The sequence below is a fragment of the Aquarana catesbeiana genome, linkage group LG01 (genome assembly GCF_042186555.1).
Source record: "Aquarana catesbeiana isolate 2022-GZ linkage group LG01, ASM4218655v1, whole genome shotgun sequence".
NCBI lineage: Eukaryota > Metazoa > Chordata > Amphibia > Anura > Ranidae > Aquarana > Aquarana catesbeiana.
In genome coordinates, this window is record NC_133324.1 from 949,377,120 (window position 1) to 949,393,896 (window position 16,777).

Genomic DNA, 16,777 nt, shown 5'->3' on the forward strand with positions numbered 1-16,777 from the left:
GGAAAAGCCAATACCAATGCTCAGGGATAGCCCACGGAGCATCTGCCAGGAGTCTGATCAGTTCAGAGTACCACATCCACCTAGGCCAGTCATGAGCTATGAGGATCACTGTAATTCCCTTGGTCTCAATGCTGTGGAGCAGATGAGGAAGGAGTTTTAGGTGAAGAAAATAGATCAGGCAGTAATGGTCCCACAGAGCCACAAGAACATCCACTGTTTCCACCAGAGGGTCCCTATAACTGAGGACAAGCCTGTCCAATTTGTTTTTGAACCTGGAGGTCAGGAGGCCCACCTTCAGTATCCCCCACCTTTGATACTGGTTAAAAACACTTTTGGGTCCAGATGCTGCTGGTTTAGGTATTCTTCCTTCCAATTTTCTGTGATCTGAATGGAAACAGTGGACAAAGCTAGAATGTGGAGTCCTGCCCAGGGCAGGATCATTTCTTCCTTTCTTGTCCCTGAAAGACTTCTGGTTCCTCTTTGATGATTGATGTATGTCACTCATGTTGTTTTGTCCAGCTGAATACTGATCCCATGGCCCTCCAGTTAGCGTGTCTAACAGAAAGACAAGTCACTCAAACCTCCAGTATGCTTATCAGGAGATGAGATTACTGCAATGGCCTAGTCCCCAGCATTAAGTGCCCCGGACTCCTTCCTAGTAATAATGGGAACCAGTTATGAGGATCTTCCATAAGGCCAGAAGGAAAGACTTCCCCAACTTTAGAGCAGTATACCAGAGGCACTAGGCAGGGACAACCTAATCTTTGGTGCCGGGCAAATTGGTCTGTCCACAATGACAGGATGTTGCGTTGTAGGGATCTGGGGAGAAACTGGGCAAATGGGACTAGCTCAAAAAAGGCTACCATAAGCCTGGGAACTCTCATACAGAATCAAAGAGTTGGTTTACTCCTGGACTTAGGAGTCTGAGGTCTGGAAGTAGATTGTTTGAAGCTTCTCTTGGGGAAGAAATATTCTAGCTTGGGTTGGATCTAGGCTAAGACCCAGATATTCAGAGTGATGAGTTAGTTCCAGTGCAGGACCCAGCCAAATTTCTGCAAGCTCTGAGCTATATTGTCAGTCAGAACTTGAACCAACTGTGCCCTTAACAGAAAGTTATCCAAATATCCCACCTGGGAGCAAAGCAAGGCTAGCACCTTTGTGAATACCCAAGGTGCAGAAGATAGACCAGAGGGCAGGGCCACAAATTGGAAGCGATGGGGATCCACAGCAAGGCAAAGAATTTCTTTTTTTTTTCCTTTAAATAATCTTTATTAACATTTCTTAAATTTACATACCTTCCAACAAGCATATTAAAACAACCTCAACTTCATGTGGACATATTTCGCTAGAGAAGGGGCCATATACCCCCCATCCGTTCCTACTGAGTTCCCGTTACACCTACTTATTCTAACCAGGTTAAAGCTTCGTACCGTATGTTGAGGCAACAGATAACTGTTTTCCCCTATCCCTCCCACTTAATCCCTACTCCCCTCCCACCCTGAGCCAGATCCTACCTCCATTCCTTTAATCCTGACATCCAATACTTATTAACCACGAGTTCCACATCCTTTCAAATTTTTTAAGGTTCCCTCTTCTAATATTTAGGACTCTCTCCTTCCATATTATATCATTCACTATTTTAACCCACTCCTCAACTGTCGGGGGGAGGGCTGCTTGCCATCTTTGCATAATAAGCTTCCGGGCTTGGTACAGGCATCTCAAAACTGCTGTTTTAACCACTACTTCCTCTGAGCCCCACGCTCTATATCCAAAGATACAAAGTCTGGTATCTGTCTCCAAGGTTATCCCCCACTTACCACTAATGGAATCTACTACCCCAAGCCAGTAACGAACTAGCTTGGGGCACCTCCATACCATGTGTATCAAATCACCCTCCTCACCACACCTAGGACATTTGGCATCCGATCTTACACCAAAACGAAATAATTTTTTTGGGGTGTAGTATGCTCTATGTACCAACATTAAATGAGAAAATCTCTGCGCGGGGGAAACTGAAACCTCCTGCCCTATCTCCAGTATTTTCCTCCATTGTACATCTGTTAGCTTTCCCACATCCATCTCCCATCCCTCCCTGCAGCCAAGATGTTCTGATCTTACAATACTTTTATTGCACAGTTGCGCATATATTCCTGAGATAAAACCCTTTATCTTCCCAGGTTTAACCACTTTCTGAAGCAATGTAGCATCGGTCCATACCGGGGGACCTGCCTTGAATTGTACATCCAAAGCAGCTCTCATTTGTAAATACCTAAAGAATGTTTGTCTCGGAATGCCATTTTCCTTTTGAAGATCCTCAAAGGTTTTTAATACGTTCCCTTTGTACAACTGGGATAGTCTATTTATACCCCACCTCACCCATTCCTTAAATTCCCCCATGGCCACTATCTCCTGTAGATTCCTATTATGCCAGAGGGGGGCATATTCTGTGAACCCAACATATCCCATTAGGCTCTTTGTTACCTTCCAGACTTTTATTATCAACTTGGTTGTGGGACCACTGCCAGGCAGTGAGTCTGCCTCCAGTGCCTCCACCACTGTTTTGTGTGGCGCCTCCAGGGTTAACAAAGCTCTGTCAGCACTTCCACCCCCTATATGCTGCAACTGTGCTGCCAGAAAATAACACCCTGGGTGCGGGAGGGCCATTCCTCCTTCTTTAACTGGCAATTGTAGGCTCTGAAGGCTAATCCTAGCCTTCCCCCTCCTCCGTAATAGCTCCCTAAAGAGCGTATCAATTTTTTTAAACCACCTTTTATTCACCCACGCCGGTGAATTATGTAACAGATACAGCAGTTGAGGCAGCCAAACCATCTTGATTAAGCTGCCTCTCCCTGCTACAGACAGGGGCAGCCGGTTCCAGATGTCTACTTTACACTTAAATTTGCCCAGTAGTGGAGCTAGGTTATCTTCAATGTACTGATTGGAATCTTTTGTCATGTTTATACCCAGATAACGAATTGTTGAGACTACTTTTAAGTGGGAAATTCCCGACAGCACAGGACTATTAGGGGTGTCTATTGGCAGTAATGCCGATTTCCTCCAATTCACCACTAGTCCTGACACATTACCAAACCTCTCCATTGTATCCATTACCTGCTTAAGGGAATTTCCCATATCTCCTAGGAACAGCAGGACATCTTCGGCATACAGGGCAATCCTCTCCTCTCCTGTTCTTCTTACAAACCCCTCAATCTTTGAGCTAGACCTGATATGGATTGCTAATGGCTCCATGGCAAGGGCGAAAAGCAGGGGGGACAGAGGGCACCCCTGTCTTGTCCCCCTCTCTAAGCATATTTTCCCTGAAAATTCTTTATTAACCTTAACCCTCGCGCTCGGGCCTTTATACAGTATTTTTGTCCATTTTATAAAAACAGGACCTAGGCCAAACTCCTCCAGAACCCGCCAGAGATAGGCCCACTCCAGGCTGTCAAAGGCCTTAGTTATGTCCAAGGACACCACAGCTCTTGACCCCATATTCTCTGTCGGGGTCTGGAGGTTCAAGTACACCCTCCTGATATTCATACTCGTGGTCCTGTGGGAAATAAATCCCGTTTGATCCGGGTGTATAAGTTTATAAGTAATTTTGTTGAGCCTGGCCGCCAGCACCCTCGCCAGGATCTTGGCGTCCGTACACAACAGAGATATTGGCCTATATGCCGACGGTTCCAACGGATCACCCCCCTCTTTATGGAGCAAGATAATATTTGTTTCGGTCATAGAGACAGGCAAGCTCCCTACCTGTAAAGCCCAATTCAGTGTTTTGAGTAGTTCTGGAAGCAGGATCTTCCCGTATTGCTTATAGGTCTCTACCAGGAGACCATCCGGCCCCGGGGATTTTTGGTTTGCCATTCCGTTTACCGCTTGTTGTAATTCAGCTAATGTGATAGGCGCATCTAAACCCTCTCTGTCCTCTTCAGCAACCGTGATGACCCGTATATCCTTAAAAAATGTGTCCATGTCCTCCTCTCCAGCAATCCCCCTCGACCTGTACAGATTTTCATAATACTTCCCAAATGTATCCATAATTTCTAAGTTTTGAGAGGATATCTCACCCTTTGGGGTCCTAATTGCAGGAATCGTCGAGGAGGAGGAATTGGTTTTCACTAGATAAGCCAGCATACGTCCCACACTTTCTCCTTCCCCAAAGGTCCGTTGTTTCTGGAAAAGTTGCTTATTTTCACCCCTCCTTAAGACTGCTGTTCTATAGGTCTCCTGTTCATCCTCCCACAACTTCTGCTTCTCTGGTGTTGGGCCCTCTAAAAATTGCTTCTCTGCCATCTCCAACTCCCTCCTAATCCCTTCCTCCCACTCCCTTGCCCTCTTCTTGACCCCTGCCACCCCCTGAATCAGAATACCACTAAGGAATGCCTTCAATGTGTCCCATTGTATACCTGCTGTAGTTGAGCCTTCATTGGATTTTATAAAATCTTTTAGCTTTGTTATTATCCTCTCTGGTTCCCCCATTAACTCTAACCAATATGGGCTTAGTTTCCAAAATCCTCTAGCCTCCCTGCCCCCTATACCCACTGAGGCCACCATCAGAGAGTGGTCCGAGACCCCTCTCGGAAAGTATATTATATCCTTTATCATTGGTACCACTTCCGCGTTCCCCAGGGTCATATCTATCCTGGAGAAGGTGGAGTGGGAGGCCGAGAAGCAGGAATATTGCCTTACTCCAGGATTCCGGGCCTTCCATACATCCGTCAGACTTGCCTCTTCTAGGAACTGGACCAACCGGCCCTCTGCTACGTTATTTGTTTGGGCTCTCGGTGGAAATCTATCCAGACCTCTATTCATCACCTCATTAAAATCCCCTACAACTATTACTGGGGTATCTGTTTTATCCAGCATAAACTCCATTAGGTTATACAACACTTCCAGTTTAAAAGGTGGGGGGATATAAATATTAGCTATAACATACATTTTATTTTCAATTGAGCAATATAAAAAAACATAACGACCCATACTATCTACCCTGGCCTGCCTACAGGAGAACACCACGCTTCTTGTCACCATTATACTCACCCCCCTGGAATAAGAGGAGTGAACCGAATGGTATTGGGCCTGAAACCTCCTACTTGGGAGATATTTCATTGTGTCCTTTGTCAAGTGGGTCTCCTGTAGGCAGACCATACCCACCCCCCTTATCTCCAACAGCGAGAAGATGGCAGACCTCTTATTTGGGTTCCCCATCCCCCGTACATTCCAGGAGCCTATTTTAAGAACCTTGGACTGCATCAAACGAGCAACAGGCAGGGAGTGGCACCCAGAGACCCAGATATACTAAAACCGAAGAACATGGACACTCTAGCTTTAGACTTGGTATATTGCCTTGTGCCAAAAAATAGAGCCTCCTTACCCATTATAACTCCAAAACCCGTGGGGCAACTAAAGCGAGACCCCTCTATTAATACCGTGATGTGCATTACATACAAAAAAAAAAAAAAAAAAAAAAAAGAAAAAGAGAAGTATTCCCTTAATTACCCTCTGTACTTTAAGTCCCATAGGGCTTACCTTACTATTCTTACTGTTATTTTCCCTTCTAGTGAGCATACCGAGTGTCCCCCTTTATCTTCCCTTTTCTTGTTCATAGTGTTCTTATCATATTTACCACGCATGTGCTTGATCCTACCTCCCCCCTCCCCCCCTTCTACCTCCCTGTCTACCACCCCAAGTGCTGAGTGCATTTTAATTTCTCTCTGTCTTAGTTTTACCACCCCCCCTCCTCTCCACCGCCCAACTACCCCCCCTCTCCCTCCCCCCACCAACCCCCCCCCCTCCCCCCCCTCCCCCACCTTACCAGGCTCGCCCTAGGGGCTGTATTTGTGACCACCTCATATATTCCTTGTACTATACCCCTTCCTAACATTTTCCCCCCTCCCCCTACCAGCAATATCCACATGTGCCAAATTTTAAGTGTAATATCCTCCTCTTCCCACATTCCTACTTTACGTCTCTGCAGCTCCGGTGAAAAGTCCGAAAAGAATGAAATTTTTGCTCCATTGTAGAAGACAGGCCCCTTCTCTCTAGCTTTATGTAGCAGAATTATTTTGTCATAGTGGTTCAGAAATTTCATTAATAAGGACCTGGGGCGGCCTCCAGAGAGCGGAGCCCTGAAAGGAACCCGATGGGCTCTCTCGATCGCAAACTGTAAAGAAAATGCATCTCTTCCGAATACTTCTATAAGCCATCCTTCCAGAAAAGCAATAGGGTTATGCCCCTCACATCTCTCTGGGAGACCCACTATCCTTATATTGTCCCTTCTCAGGAGGTTTTCCATTTCATCCATTTTCTCATTAATTCTGCCCAATTGTTCCTTCATGGTTTTAACATCTTGCTGTAGGGGAAATACATCATCCTCTATTTGGCTCACTCTTCCCTCTAAGCCAGTTATCCTGTCTATTGCCTTTTGCAGCTCCTGCTTTATTAGTAACAGTTCATCTTTAACCTCTTTAATTTGGCAGCTTAACCCCTCCACTGATGTTTTACATGAATTAATCACTTGTAATACCTCCCTCAAGGTAGGTTCTGCCTCTATAACGGAGACGGTGGTTGGTAGCGGCATATGGGCCTTTTCCACTACCCCTGTGCCTTTATTAACATTTGGGTTCTTGTGCCCTGCTCCAGCTGGAATTGATGACGCCTGTCCCTGACTCTTCCTGTCCCCGGAGGCTTTAACTTGCGATACTTGCCCGTTTTTGGTGGGCGTCTGTTCAGGGGTATGTGCAAATCTCTCCAGTTTTGCTGCTGCTGCTGCCGCCTGGTTTCCCTTCTCCTTTGCTGACCGCAATGACTGGGGCCCCAAATTCTCCATATTGACTGGCTCCTCCCCTCTCCTCCTTGACATTGCCATTGTTAACTTTATATAGCCAAGTGCCAAATGCCACCAGGGGGAAATCAATAAATAAGAGGGGAGTAAAAAAAAACAAAAAGCTGCGGGGGCGGGGGTTGCAAAGGCAAGCACTGTCCCTTTAATGCAAAAACACTATGCAAAAGCACTATCAACGGCCCTGCAACCTCCAATCGGCCGGTATTCGTGTTGTACCGCTTGAATGCTTAGTACACTAAACAGGTGTATGTCAGGTACCCATACGCTCCTCGGTCCCCCTGTTATGGTACAGGGTCACATACACACTGTCCCTTAGCCAAGTGCAGTAATCTGACAGGGCCTAGGCCTTATTTCAAAAGTCCCGCTCACCTGCCTGCTCCAGTCTCCAGGCTTCCAGGACGCAGCATCCAGCCCCCAACTAACCTCCAAGAATTCTGCAGTTAACTTTGGCACAGGTATTTCGGGGATCCACCAGCTCCACAGTCACCTGTCTTCCTCTCTCACCGCTCCGTAGCGGCCCACTGTTAACCGCTCCACAAGTCCCCGGTCACGCAAGCGCAGTAGCTACAGCGGCTCCAGCGAGGGTGCTTCCGTGTTATTGGCTATTCAGGCTTCAGGCTTCAGGCACCGGTCTCTCTATCTAGGGACACCTCCTCACTTGTCCGCCTCACCACCGGTCACTCCGAGCCCCGGGCTGCCTAGTGATAGCAGCCGGCCAAACGCTCCGACAGTAGCAGGTAAACAGTGAGGAGACTCTCATCTCGCTGCTCACTCACACCCCGCACTCCATCCACACCCACGTCCGGTCACGCCCCAGGCAAAAGAATTTCTAATGTGGTGGAAAAGTGGGGACAGGCAAGTATGCATTCTTGATGTGCACAGAGTCCAAAAGGTCACCCTGATCCCTTTTGGTTTGGAAACATTAAATAGGTTGGCATAGAACCCCTGGAACTGTTCTGCTACAGGAGTGGAGCAATGACCCCCTGCCCCAGAAGACCCATGCAGGTTCCATAGAAATCTGGTTATCTGCATGGTGACCCAAGCAAGTTGAAAGACATGAACCAGGGAGGGAGCTGAGAGTGAAATTCCTGCTTGTACCCAATGGAAACCACCTCCTGCGCCCACACATCTACGATACTGGCTACACAAACATTTACAAAGGTTAATGTACTGTATGCCCCCCGCACACTTTAGAAAGTGGGAGTGCCCCCTCATGCTGAAGAAGATTTATCTGAGGGTTTGAGGGACTTAGATATACAGGTTTTGAAAAAGGACCGGAAACCAGGTTTAGGCTTGACTTTGAAGGATACTGAGAGCAATAAAACAACAAAACAGCGAAACAAACCACATTCCAAGCTAAGCCCTAGGCTTTTTCTTCTGGGGTAGATGGGTATTCTTGCTTCCAGTGGTATCCTTAATGAGGGTAGTCAGGGCAGCTCCAAAGAGTCCCCTTGAAAGGTATGCAAAGCAGACACTTTTTGCATGGCAGCCCAAAATTTTACCCAAAGAGTGCTCCTTAGGTTTATGGACAGGAGGCTCAAGCAGGAGATGAGATGAGAGACCTCTAGCAAACTGTCTATGCAGTAGTTCAGAGATTACCACAGAGCTGACAAGTTTCATACAGCCATACACCAGTTTTAATATCAATATGCAGCAGCCCATACTATAAAAAGGTTCATCACAGACTCAGACCTTGGAATAAAACTGCTTTACTTAGACTGCAGACAGTCCAACCTTTATACTCACGGGAAGAAAGCCTCAAAATGGGAGCCAAAGCCATAAATGTTAAAGTAACACCCAAGAGGTAAACTCTTCAAAAGAAGAACCAGCGTCTCCTGCAGAGGAAAGACAATAAATGGGGTGACTTTACAGGAAAGAAATAATGAAAGGCTTGAATGTAAATAGCTATACAGTTAGGGATGAGCCGAACACCCCCCTGTTCGGTTCGCACCAGAACATGCGAACAGGAAAAAAATTCGTTCGAACACGCGAACACCGTTAAAGTCTATGGGACACGAACATGAATAATCAAAAGTGCTAATTTTAAAGGCTAATATGCAAGTTATTGTCAATAAAAGTGTTTGGGGACCTGGGTCCTGCCCCAGGGGACATGGATCAATGCAAAAAAAAGTTTTAAAAACGGCCGTTTTTTCAGGAGCAGTGATTTTAAAAATGCTTAAAGTCAAACAATAAAAGTGTAATATCCCTTTAAATTTCATACCTGGGGGGTGTCTATAGTATGCCTGTAAAGGGGCGCATGTTTCCCGTGTTTAGAACAGTCTGACAGCAAAATGACATTTTGAAGGAAAAAACTCATTTAAAACTACCGCGGCTATTGCATTGCCGACAATACACATAGAAGTTCATTGATAAAAACGGCATGGGAATTCCCCACAGGGCAACCCCGAACCAAAATTAAAAAAAAAAAATGATGTGGGGGTCCCCCTAAATTCCATACAAGGCCCTTCAGGTCTGGTATGGATTTTAAGGGGAACCCCGCGCCAAAAAAAAAAAAAAAAAACGGCGTGGGGTCCCCCTAAAAATCCATACCAGACCCTTATCCGAGCACGCAACCTGGCAGGCCGCAGGAAAAGAGGGGGGGACGAGAGTGCGGCCCCCCCCCCCTCCTGAACCGTACCAGGCCACATGCCCTCAACATTGGGAGGGTGCTTTGGGGTAGCCCCCCAAAGCACCTTGTCCCCATGTTGATGAAGACAAGGGCCTCATCCTCACAACCGTGGCCGGTGGTTGTGGGGGTCTGCGGGCGGGGGGCTTATCGGAATCTGGAAGCCCCCTTTACCAAGGGGACCCCCAGATCCCGGCCCCCCCCCCTGTGTGAAATGGTAAGGGGTTACTTACCCCTACCATTTCACTAAAAAACTGTCAAAAATGTTAAAAATGACAAGAGACAGTTTTTGACAATTCCTTTATTTAAATGCTTCTTCTTTCTTCCTTCATCTTCTTCTTCTTCTGGTTCTTCTGGCTCTTCTGGTTCTTCCTCCGGCGTTCTCGTCCAGCATCTCCTCCGCGGCGTCTTCTATCTTCTTCTCCTCGGGCCGCTCCGCACCCATGGCATGAGGGGGGAGGCTCCCGCTCTTCTCTTCATCTTCTTCTTCATCTTCATCTTCTTCTTCATCTTCTTCTTCTTCTTCTTCTTCTCTTCTTCATCTCTTCTTCCTTCTTCATTTCTTCTGCGGGCCGCTCCGCATCCATGCATGGAGGGAGGCTCCCGCTGTGTGACGGCGTCTCTTCGTCTGACGGTTCTTAAATAACGGGGGGCGGGGCCACCCGGTGACCCCGCCCCCCTCTGACGCACGGGACATGACGGGACTTCCCTGTGGCATTCCCCGTGACGTCACAGGGAAGTCCCGTCAATTCACCGTGCGTCAGAGGGGGGGCGGGGTCACCGGATGGCCCCGCCCCCCGTTATTTAAGAACCGTCAGACGAAGAGACGCCGTCACACAGCGGGAGCCTCCCTCCATGCATGGATGCGGAGCGGCCCGCAGAAGAAATGAAGAAGGAAGAAGAGATGAAGAAGAGAAGAAGAAGAAGAAGAAGAAGATGAAGAAGAAGATGAAGATGAAGAAGAAGATGAAGAGAAGAGCGGGAGCCTCCCCCCTCATGCCATGGGTGCGGAGCGGCCCGAGGAGAAGAAGATAGAAGACGCCGCGGAGGAGATGCTGGACGAGAACGCCGGAGGAAGAACCAGAAGAGCCAGAAGAACCAGAAGAAGAAGAAGATGAAGGAAGAAAGAAGAAGCATTTAAATAAAGGAATTGTCAAAAACTGTCTCTTGTCATTTTTAACATTTTTGACAGTTTTTTAGTGAAATGGTAGGGGTAAGTAACCCCTTACCATTTCACACAGGGGGGGGGCCGGGATCTGGGGGTCCCCTTGGTAAAGGGGGCTTCCAGATTCCGATAAGCCCCCCGCCCGCAGACCCCCACAACCACCGGCCACGGTTGTGGGGATGAGGCCCTTGTCTTCATCAACATGGGGACAAGGTGCTTTGGGGGGCTACCCCAAAGCACCCTCCCAATGTTGAGGGCATGTGGCCTGGTACGGTTCAGGAGGGGGGGGGGGCCGCACTCTCGTCCCCCCCTCTTTTCCTGCGGCCTGCCAGGTTGCGTGCTCGGATAAGGGTCTGGTATGGATTTTTAGGGGGACCCCACGCCGTTTTTTTTTTTTTTTTTGGCGCGGGGTTCCCCTTAAAATCCATACCAGACCTGAAGGGTCTGGTATGGAATTTAGGGGGAACCCCACGTCAATTTTTTTTTTAAATTTTGGCTGGGGTTCCCCTTAATATCCATACCAGACCCGAAGGGCCTTGTATGGAATTTAGGGGGACCCCCACATCATTTTTTTTTTTTAATTTTGGTTCGGGGTTGCCCTGTGGGGAATTCCCATGCCGTTTTTATCAATGAACTTCTATGTGTATTGTCGGCAATGCAATAGCCGCGGTAGTTTTAAATGAGTTTTTTCCTTCAAAATGTCATTTTGCTGTCAGACTGTTCTAAACACAGGAAACATGCGCCCCTTTACAGGCATACTATAGACACCCCCCAGGTACGAAATTTAAAGGGATATTACACTTTTATTGTTTGACTTTAAGCATTAATAAAATCACTGCTCCTGAAAAAACGTCCGTTTTTAAAACTTTTTTTTGCATTGATCCATGTCCCCTGGGGCAGGACCCAGGTCCCCAAACACTTTTTATGACAATAACTTGCATATAAGCCTTTAAAATTAGCACTTTTGATTTCTCCCATAGACTTTTAAAGGGTGTTCCGCGGCATTCGAATTTGCCGCGAACACCCCAAATTGTTCGCTGTTCGGCGAACTTGCGAACAGCCAATGTTCGAGTAGAACATGAGTTCGACTCGAACTCGAAGCTCATCCCTATATACAGTATATGGAACATAGTTTTATTGGGCAAAAGTTAGCAGCATAGCTCCCAACTGTCCCCATTTTCGAGGGGCCGTCCCCGATTTGGAACAAAGTTCTTTTCTCCCTCTTTCCTCCTCATTTGTCCCTCATTTTGGTTGGATCTATACAGTTATATATAAAAATGTACTATTCATCTATCAAAAAGTGTTTCCCAGTGCTAAAACTTTCATCCAATTTCTAAATTGCTGCATCTGTAAATTTCAAAGGCCAATATAAAGGAATAGTAGTAGTAAAAAAGCACTTTTGGGTTTAACCAATATTTATTTTTGTACAATTCTCCTTTAAGAGCGCATGACAAGGGAAGTGCCCTATGCCTATATACTTTTGCTAATAGGTTTCCTTCATTCCCACCTTTAGAAAGTTGGGAGGTATGTATCAGTGATGTGCCACAATGGTCAGGATTTGGCCCAGCTATTCGTATTAATGACCAGGTTGACAGTGACAGCTTCTCCTTACCTACTTTGCTGAAAAGAAGCTTGTTGTTCATAGAGGTCAGTAACTTGAACTGAAATTTATGCTCACAGTTTAATGAGTTGGAAGATTGTCTTCCCCTCCCTGTCTGCCTGTTCTGATCAGAGGTATATTTACCACGCACTTTTTTCCCCTTAAAATCAGGGGAAAATCATAGGAGCGTGTTATACGCTGAAACGCTGCCTCAGAAGACCAAAAAAGACTGAGCCGAGTGTACTGTGTACTCGGCTAGGCTCGGCTACACTCGCAGTCATGCCCAGTCCCGCCTCCTAGCATTTACGTCCCACCATTGGACCAGTGTTGTGTTCATCATAGGAGCCAGGCCAAGGGGCAGGACTGCGAGACGAGCCGAGAGGAGCCGAGTACAAAGGACATCTTGCTCTGTCTATCTCGGCGGTGCTCGTTCCCTCCTAAATAGAGTACCAGTAAAAAATTAAAATCCGATCATGCTGCAATTTTGGGCAAGGCTGCAGATGGACACTGTTGGGCAAGGCTGCATTGATGGACATTTAAAATGTAAGTTTTTTTCCTTAAACTTCCCTCCTAAAAGTTTTTTTCCTTCCCTCCTAAACTTGGGGTGCGTGTTATACGCCGGCGCATGTTTTACGCTGATAAATACGGTACTGTAATGGAAACTGATGTGATGGGAATTCCTGTGCTCTTCAACCATCTAATCAAGCACAGATCATTTTTAAAAAACTTGTCATTTGTATGACTGGACGCTTTAAATTCACACAAGTTCTACTGTGACAAATCAGGCCCAGGTTCAATGAACTTCTCCAAATATCACCATAGCTTCACATTCAAGCAATTACAGCCCCCTTATCTGATGATCAGCTGACATGCAGGAGGTAAACAGTGAACAGGGGGACCAGAGAGGCTTGTGCTTAGTTTAGTGGCCCCAACAGGGTGGTTCATCCTCAGGAAGGCTCTACATACCTGGCTTCAGCTCGATGTCTTGTGCTAATTATAGAATTAGTGGCACCAGAGATGCTAAATATTGAACCTATAGGATGCTAAGTTCAACAGAGGTGATGCTGAGAACTAAAGGCAATTACATATTGCCTTTAGTGACAACCCATGCCCGCCCTGATGCTAAGTGACTGTTTTTCCTAAATGTACAACTGCTTAGTGTTTACAACAGAGGTCCTGAAACACTTCTTCATTCCATCAGACTTAGATGGTCAATTTGGGCAATTTACTGACCCTGGCACTATGAATCCTCTGTGGGGCATTTGGCTCAGAATTCATTGAACATTCCATACTGCCAGACCGGTCTACAAGGAAAATAAACTCGCCGCAATTGGACTGCTCCTGTCCAGCTGGGAAACTCGGGTAGAAATTCAACATGGCCATTGACTCCGCCATAATGGACCCTACAGAACACAGGGAGAAAATACGATTATAACAAAGAGACTTAGAAAAATATGATTCCAGCATTTCCAGAAAAGCTTTTACAGAGGCCACTGAACTATTTTATTGGCCTTCACCCCAGACTGTTGTTACCTGCAGATTTGTGTCTTTCACCAACAGAGTCATTTAGGGCAGAGGCGTAGCTAGAACCTTCAGGGCCTCGATGCAAGAAATCATGAAGGGCCCCCCGGGCCCCTTCCCACTGATCCTGGGGCCCTTTACTCCCATCGTGGTACCCTTTATTATGGTCCTGCAGCGGGCCACATTCCTGCCATCTTGGGGTCCCCCACGGTGGTGAAATGGCAGAGCCCAGTTGCAAATGTGACCTTTGCGACCCTGGAAGTTCCGCCACTGGTGTCAGTAGTTTTTTATTTTTGTTGTTTGTTTTTTTTTGTTGTTTTTTATTTTTCCATTTTACCATTTCGGGGGGCTTTGGTGAAATATCAGAGGTCTAAACAGACCCCTGGTGTCTCACTTTTGAGACAGAGAAAGGGACTGAGGACAGATTCATTAGTTCCTATGGCTGCAGAGAATGAATGGAAAGGAATAGCTCTGTACAGAGTTTCCAGTTCATTTATAAACTGAAGCATAGTAAACAGTTTACTATGCCTCCACTATAAATTAATTAAAAAAACACACACAGTCAGTGAGCAGGGAAGGGGGGACCAGAGAATGACACAGGGGCCCGGGACAGCAGCACAGAGATAGGGAGGTGACGGGAGCGGCATGTGGAGGAATCAATGCCCTCAATTTCCCTCCTGCACCCGCTGAACATCAGTGGGAGGGAGGAAAAGGGAAGCAGGCATTTAGCGGCTGCATGGAAGGATTGGTTCCTCTACATGCTGCTTCCCCCACCTCCCTCCTATCCAGGCATACGGGGGGGGCTGCATGGGTCCCCTGGAGCAGGGGGCCGGGTCGCAATGGCACGTATGCTCCTGAGACAGACATTCTCTCCACTGTCTTATGTGACTTCACTTCTGACACTTTTCACCCAATTGTCTTAATCGCAGGTCAGCTACGCCCATTGCGTTAAATGCATCAGCTGGCAGAGTCCCATCCGATGGTGGAGAGAATGTCTGCCTGACCTGACCTGATATCAATAAAGCTTGTTGTGGTTCAGCAAAAATTCTGTATTCCTAGAAGAGAGAAGGCTGATCCCCGAGAGCCTTGTTCACCAACGGCCGGCTGTTGCATATGTTTACCTGGAGTAGTGTCATTTACGTTCATGTGTAGCATTTGTTGCAATGTGGACATTGGCACAAAGGAGCGCTTTTACTGTAATGCCATGTACACACGGGCAGACTTTTCGGCACCAAAGGTCCGACGGTCTTTCCGACGGACTTTTGACAGGCTTCCGACTGACTTTCGAACGAACGGACTTGCCTACACACGATCACACCAAAGTCCGACGGATTTGTACGTGATGAACGTACAACCGGACTAAAATAAGGAAGTTGATAGCCAGTAGCCAATAGCTGCCCTAGTGTCGGTTTTTGTCCGTCAGACTAGCATTCAGAGGAGCGGATTTTTCGACCGGACTCGAGTCCATCGGAAAGATTTGAAACATGTTCCAAATCTAAAGTCTGTCTGATTTTCACAAAAAAATGTCCGCTGCAGATCCGATGAAGCCCACACATGGTCGGATTGTCCGACAGATTTGTACCGTCGGAGCAGTCCAGTCGAAAAGTCCGCCCGTGTGTACACGGCATAACAAGTCATTATACTGGGGACGCAGATCGCTAGATGTCATGTCAGTTTGTTTTCTCACCTGGTGGCGTCGGTCCCGATTCCTGGGCGGCATCTGTAACTCCAAGCCCCGCCTCCACAGTGACGCTGGGTTTGTTCACATCCATATAATAAGCCAATAATTCTACATCTCGATCAAACTTGTGACCCTCCGCCAGTGACACCTACAAAAGGTGAAATTACATAATTGTAAGTAATCCATCATCTTCAGTTTATTGAGGGGTGACATGAACACATGAGAGGACTGCAAAATTATAACAAAGGAGCTCTTTTTCAAAAAGGAAAGGTATTTTGTAATTTTCTTTTCTTGACATACAAGACTTGAAACATTTTAATTTCGTCATTGTGTAGTGGAATGTTGTAGATCTCCTATGTAGTCCACAAAAGAAATGAGCCTTCATACTATTTTGTGTCTTGCTCACCTTGGCGCTGGTCTTGTCACTATCCGTGTACTCCAGGGGGGTGATGTTACATTTGGACTCGATCTTGGCGATGCCGTACGTGGACTGGAAGTGAGCGTTCAGGCTCAGCGTGTACGGGATCTCACCAATCGGCACCTGAGGACGTGTGGCTGTTATGCTGACATCGTGATCTAGAAGAGATAAAAAAAAGGAAATATTTCACTGTTCAAAATGCAGATCAACCTCTGTAGGGAAAAAACGATTTCCAGAATCAAGAAAGGACCAGGGCGTGTGGGAGGGCTCCTTCTCACAACTGGTCTCCTCAAGGGACAGACTGATTCGAGTCAAGATTCCACATAGAGTGTATTTTACACCCGTACGGTTACACAAACCTACCCAGCTACTCCAGATTCCTGTTGGCGGCATGCGGCACCCTCAGCATATTTCATCCAAATTTTCTGGACCTGTCCACAGATAAAAACTTTCTGGACTGAGGTCACCACATTTATTTTAACAGTTACCACCATTCAAGTTCCACTGGTGGAGGTGTGTCTGTTGGGTCTTGCAGATCCGCTGGCTCACCGCCGAGTGGCAAGAACCCTTCTGGGACTACTACTTTACTATGCACGCAAGACCATTGTGCTTCGGTGGAAATTCCCTGTTGTACCATCCATTAACTTTTGAAAGCGATTAGTTAACACAGCCCTACCATTATACAAGGCCACTTATCTATAGAGGTTATGCTAGGAAGTTACACAAAATGTGGAATATATGGGTGGAATCTCCATCCACAAACACAGACTCTCTAGATGACTAGTGAGTATCACGCTATGCAATTCATCTCTTCTCGGTCAGTAGAACCTTGTGTATATGCCCCACCAAGTAGTTGATTGTCTGGGTACCTAGGCTCTGGGAGAGTGTGCTTGTCATCACTGAGCTTGGCACTGAGGGT

The 16,777-nt window shown here is 46.8% G+C and overlaps 1 pseudogene; it reads right to left on the minus strand.

Moving 5' to 3' along the window:
• LOC141121629 (von Willebrand factor A domain-containing protein 5A-like) overlaps positions 1–16,777 on the minus strand; it is a 120,244-nt pseudogene that overhangs the window by 62,508 nt on the left and 40,959 nt on the right.